Consider the following 6148-nt stretch of genomic DNA (forward strand, 5'->3'; position numbering starts at 1 on the left):
TAGAATTTAATTAGACTAGATAATAGCATGGAAAATGCTTCCCTTTGCTCTAGGGAAGTAAGATTGAGAAAAGGAAAATTTTAGTGAAGGTAGACCATGTACTTTCATGGCTATTGAATCAATCACCATCAGTCTAATTCATTCTTTTGCTAAGACATTTAATTCCCTTGACCTTGTTGTACATGCTCACCTCAGTCATAACCCTGGATCAACCTACAAATCTGCTTTCTTCACTGTTTACTTTGGTTAGGCTAGAGAAAAGGTTACAAGAAATAGAACATTTAACATACACTTGCTTAAATAATAAAGGGTATTTGAATGGAAAAGTCCAAGGTAAAACTGCCTTCAAATGAGGTTTGATCTTGCAGCTCAAATGATGTGAGCAATACCAATTTTTTTTTTTTTTTTTTTTGGTCTTTTCACTCTGCTTTCCTCCAATTTGGCTTTATGCTCAGACCAGGCATTGCTCCATTGCTTTCTGGTTTTCAGTAGTGCTACTGAGAATTCTGATGCCATTCTTGTTCCCAGTTCTTGGTATGTGACCTATTTTTTCCCATTGGAAGCCTTAGGGTTCTAGAATTTCAAAATAATCCTTCTTCATTCTTATCCAGCAAGGAAAAGCAAATACGTGGTTCAATGGTTCACCATTGAACCAATCATTCTAGCCAGGTAAATTGAATAGACTGAGAAGTTTAAACTCAGTTCTGTGTTCTATATTAGAGCCAGAAATTGAATCAATTTTCCTGGGATCATATGGGTTCCTAGTGGGAATTAGTAGTTACTGGAAACAGGAAAATAGATACTATAGAAATAACAGACATGTTAGGTACTTTTCTTCATCTTGGCTGATAGGTGTTAATAGAAGAAACCAAATAAACACATGGAATGCACAAATAAAAATCGTGCTCTCCAGCACCTGCGGGGTTATTACATTAATCATTCCCTCCTTCACATTATACTATTAAGTGCTTTTCCTCAGTTTAACTTGATCAAGTATATCTTTTCACAAAAAAAGAACAAAACTCACTCAAACCAATGAGATTTAACTACTACCTTGTTTATCTCCCCTCCCAATCGAGTATATGAAGTCTACACACAATGTAAAACAAAATAAAATGAAACAAAATCAAGGCCACCGAAACCCATGAAATATCAAACACTTCCTCTCCCAGATAATGGGAGTGACTTTTCCTTCTTTACCAATCCTCCTTCTAGCCTGCCTTCCCTTTAGATAAGATTTATTGATATACTTAATCATGGAATTTCCCTTTTTGATAGTGAATAAATCCTCATTTTCTTATGTTCTTCCCAAAATTACCATATTGAAGATCAAATCTGATAAATAGGATTCTAACACCCTCTTACTGAAACAGCTCTATGTTTCTCATGGTGAGTGTTCCTCCCCTTTACAATGAGTAATGAAATCAACTTGGTCAACTAAAGGTGTATTTCTGGTGGTCTTTGGCTGGAGGGTGTTGGCAGTCCTCACTGCATCTGTTGGAGTCCATTGAAACATCCCTCATTTCTCTTCTGAATTACTTTAACATCTTCAAAATGGTTTTCCCTGTCCTCCATCTTATTTCTTCCAATCAACATTCTAGAGTCCTTTCCAGGGTGATATGAAACTCAAATATGATCATGTCACTTCCATGCCCCCGTATTCCTAAGAATAAAGTCTGAATATTTTAGCCTGGCTTGTGACACCCTCCTCACAATCTCACCTCCTGTTCAATTAGTCACCACCTCCTCAATTCCATTTCCATGTAGCAGTCTTGGTAAATTTGCTTGAAGTTCTCCTAAAGCAAGTTTCTGAATGCTGGCATGGCCTTTGGACCTAGATGCTTAGAAACCTTCTTCATCTAGTTAATTTTTACTTGTTCTAAAGACTTGGCTCATGAATTTTCTTCTCTGAGAAACCTTGAATATCCCCATGATTATTTTGTATTTATTTCTCTCATTGCATGTATCACACTGTACTGTATGCACTTACTTGTTTTCCTTACAAGGGAACCAGCTTTATGAAGTCCACAATCTTATTGTGTTCATTCCGGTATCCTTTGGCAGTGAATCATACCCAGGGTTCTTCTCTTGTGAAGTCTGGAAATGGAAAAGGGGAGTGGGGTTAGGTTGCTCTGGATTGAGGCCAGCTTTGCGGATATATTGCAATATATTTTGCAATGTATTGGACAATCCTGTACAAAGAATTAACTCCAAGAACTATTTCACTCTGAATGTCTATATCATTTCCATTGAGAAATACCACAGATTCTCAGTAGGTGTTTGCTTATTGAAGGAATGAATAAACATGAATGTATAAGTAAAATAATATAAAAATAAAAAGATAAATTAACAAGCAAATCAAGAGGGAGAAAAGCAGCCTGAGCACTGTATTTAGAGTTGAAAGTATACCTCCCTAAGTGGAGGTATTAACTGAGAAATTCATGCTTTGACAACTTAAAATTTTCTCCTGGTCATAATTACTATCCCTTTCCCCAGGGGTTAGGAGTACAAGGTGCAACCTGAGTTGAAAAAACTAATTTAAGTGAAAAGATTGATAGGAAGACATCTGAGGTGGGAGATAAAACCAGACTATCTAGATGAGAGAGGGGAGGCATTTCTGTAAGGCTTCTCAGATCATTTGGCCTATGACATTTACCTCACCTTTTCAAGACAAGACCTCTTAATTCTGATTTGAACTTTATATTTAAGCATTTAACCCAAGCCCCATTACTTCAGTTTATTGTTGCTGCAAATTAAAATCCACAGGGAGCAGACATGCACTGTGGTTTTATTTGCCAGTGTAAGTACTGTGTGACTCACATCCTCCCTTCAGGGAAATCTTAGCTAGGTAAAACTTTTCCAGGGCTCAACTTTTCCTAGAATAACTTTGTCGTTAAAGACATAGGCACTGAATCAAAAGCTAATTGAATCAAAACTGTGGATAATTTAATCTGGAATCTAGACCCACTTAGTGCATAAATAATTGGTACCAAGTGTCTTTTATGCAAGGATGCCAACTGTTTCTGGGTCCCAATGTGATCACTTCTAGTTTTGAAGGCAGTATTTTAAATTCCCTCGATCTGTTCACATATCCAATGACATAAAGATTTCATTGTAATACCAACCCACAAATAATAGCTGATGATCATGATCGAATCTGTACTTCAAAAAATAAGAGGCATCCTTAAAAACGTCTTTAAAAATTTTTATTCACTCTTTTTATGGCAATATTTTTTCTAAACTTCTAATTTCACTGAAGAAAATAACAGTAAATTCTCATAAGGATGAAGTGAAGGACTTCTGTTCATCTTCAGTCATTACAGACCCAGTGTATCTCCAATCATAGCTGTTCCATTTTTTCACTTACGGTTTAAAAGAAAAAGAGGAAAAATCTTCCCTTTTTTTGCCTTCTTTTGAGGCCTATCAAATAGTCTATGTTGATCTATGAGTGGGAGTTAATAGCTAATGTCTAGTGGGGTTTTTAGTACTGAGCCTTTTTGAAATATCTTAATTCACCAAATCCACTAGTAAATCCAATAATGGGAATGTTTTTAGGCACTCATAGTAGCTTGACAGAGAGATTTGGGAATAGACTGGATCTAAAGAAAGCATGGCCTAGAGTTATTCAGTTTATATTAGTGTTATGGAAGAGGATTCCAGATAAAGATCAGCTCCTAAGATCTGACTTTGCAGGAAGCTGCCATCTTTACCTATAAGAGAGCAAATCAGGACCAGCTGAATGGATGTAAGAATTACGTTAAATTCAATGAAACATATCTATCAAGCACATTACATATTTAGGCACTCTGATAGCTACTGCAGAGGATTTTCAAAAAGTAACTTATAATCCCATATGGGGAGGGGCGCCTGGGTGGCGCAGTCGGTTAAGCCTCCGACTTCAGCCAGGTCACGATCTCGCGGTCCGTGAGTTCGAACCCCGCGTCAGGCTCTGGGCTGATGGCTCGGAGCCTGGAGCCTGTTTCCGATTCTGTGTCTCTCTCTCTCTGCCCTTCCCCCGTTCATGCTCTGTCTCTCTCTGTCCCAAAAATAAAAATAAAAAACGTTGAAAAAAAATTAAAAAAACAAAACAAAAAATAATCCCATATGGGGAATTAGATAGATACATATTATCACTGGTGGTAAAATGAAATAGTACCATGAAAAAGAGACAAGGGTGAAGCTACAAAGGAGAAATCACAATCAGTTGCAGGGATCAGAAAAAAAACTTCGAAATAGATTTATCTATAAAGAAATTTAGGGATGAAAAGGATTTTGTGGAACATCTGAAAGATTTCTTGTTTCCATGATTGCCAATGCAGTGAAAAACTATAGAAGAACTTTGTAATGGACCAAAAAGATCACTGGATGACTTCAATGGAACACTGGGTGCATTAGCTGAGTCTATAGGGTCACTTGGCCTTTCGCTGCCTTTGAGCTATTTCACCATTCTCTAATTTGCAGATAATCAAAGGCAATGCAGATAACTTCTGTTCATAGATAGGCAAATCTGTTTTCTGGCAGGTAGCCCCTTCTCATTACCTATGTTCAGCCCAGACACCTCAAGTAGAATCCTGGTGTCACAGCTCTAACACCATGGCCTCTCCCACTGAGGTCTTTCCTTACAGAGCCTAATGTTCAAGCAGGTTCTGATCTCTCTCCCAGTGGAGGCCCTCATATCTCTGCTTCCCAGCTCCTGCCCATGCACCTTCCTCTCACTTCTGTCCCTAACACCCTGTCCTTTTTTTTGAATAGACAGTTATACCGCATCTTTAAACCATGCAACTATAGGCCATGGATTCTAGCCTGTGAAGATAGAAATACCTGCTTATGTTTATCCCCATGTCCCTTTCTCTTTAGTACCTGAAGCATGAAAAACCCCTCTAAAAATAAGGAGAACTATAATACAAGGGATCATGAGTGCCTTAGAGTTCTCTGAGGTTGTCTCATAAAGTGAAATATTCTTTTGCCTCTTAATTATGTCCATAAAATCCATGAAATTTTAATAGAAGTCAATATGTTCTAGAAATATTTTTTGGACACCACAGACATGCTTTTGCTATTTTGAAGTGGGGTAAGAGCACAAAGCCCACGGCCCAACATCTATTCCTGTCATTATTACATGCCATTAATGAAAGCAGAGCAGAGATGAGTTGACAGGTTCTGAGAGGAGGGTCCTCATGTTGTTGTTGTGGTTGTTATTCTATCCTACTATTGAGTTTCATTCTTCTACTTTTAAGGGCAGCACACAATAGTGTTGTATTGGTAATTAGAAAGTTCAAGAACTCAGAGAAATCAGAATAACATGGAAGGAAGGCTTTCCTTATTATATCACCTGAAAGAGAGAGAAAGAGATGCCAACACAGATTATGCATTGCTCTAATTGAATTTCTGTATATGATTTGATTCTTTATTTTTGCCATATTTAAGCTGGTAAGATAGTACATTCGTCACAACCTTGTATCATACCTTGTTCCAGTTATGTTTATAAAATAATTAAACTGCCTTCATGAAATTATATGAAAATTAAATGATTACATTTTAAAAAGGGTTGCTAGATCCTGTTCAGTTTCTAACCTATAATAAACTTGGCACCACTGGAGAGGGTTGGAAGGGAAACATACAGTGAGCCTTGCTTGGCAATCTTCCACTAAAATTCCTGCTGTGGAAGATTGGCCCTTTCAAATGACATCAGATACTAAACCGGTATTTAATTAAAAATCTTTAAATCTACAAAGATCTCAACAACCATTTAAATCTCACGGCATGTCAATTCTAGGTACCAATTATAAAATCACCGCTAATGCCATCAATAAAACAGAAGCCTTTGAGTTGATACTTCGGGGATGCTGAAACCATAGAGGTCAAGAGGTCACTATCCTGTTTCTGAAAGGAAAATTCTAGAAGAGTTTGGCTGAAATTGAGAACAGAGGTTTGAGTCTTCTTGAATTGAAACTGCTCTTGACAGATGTGCCTCATTCAGTTGCTCTCATTCTAAATAACATGGTAAAATTTGCCGTTCTGAAAAATTATGTTCATTTTCACAGTTATGGGTAACTTAATGAAGAAAAAATTAAGGCCAAAGAAACCCTTTCATAAGTGTCAGGGAACTGAGAAAGGAAGATCAGATTTATTTAAGGAGAAATTTCCA

Source organism: Panthera tigris, chromosome B2 (genome assembly GCF_018350195.1).
Source record: "Panthera tigris isolate Pti1 chromosome B2, P.tigris_Pti1_mat1.1, whole genome shotgun sequence".
In the NCBI taxonomy this organism is placed as follows: Eukaryota; Metazoa; Chordata; class Mammalia; order Carnivora; family Felidae; genus Panthera; species Panthera tigris.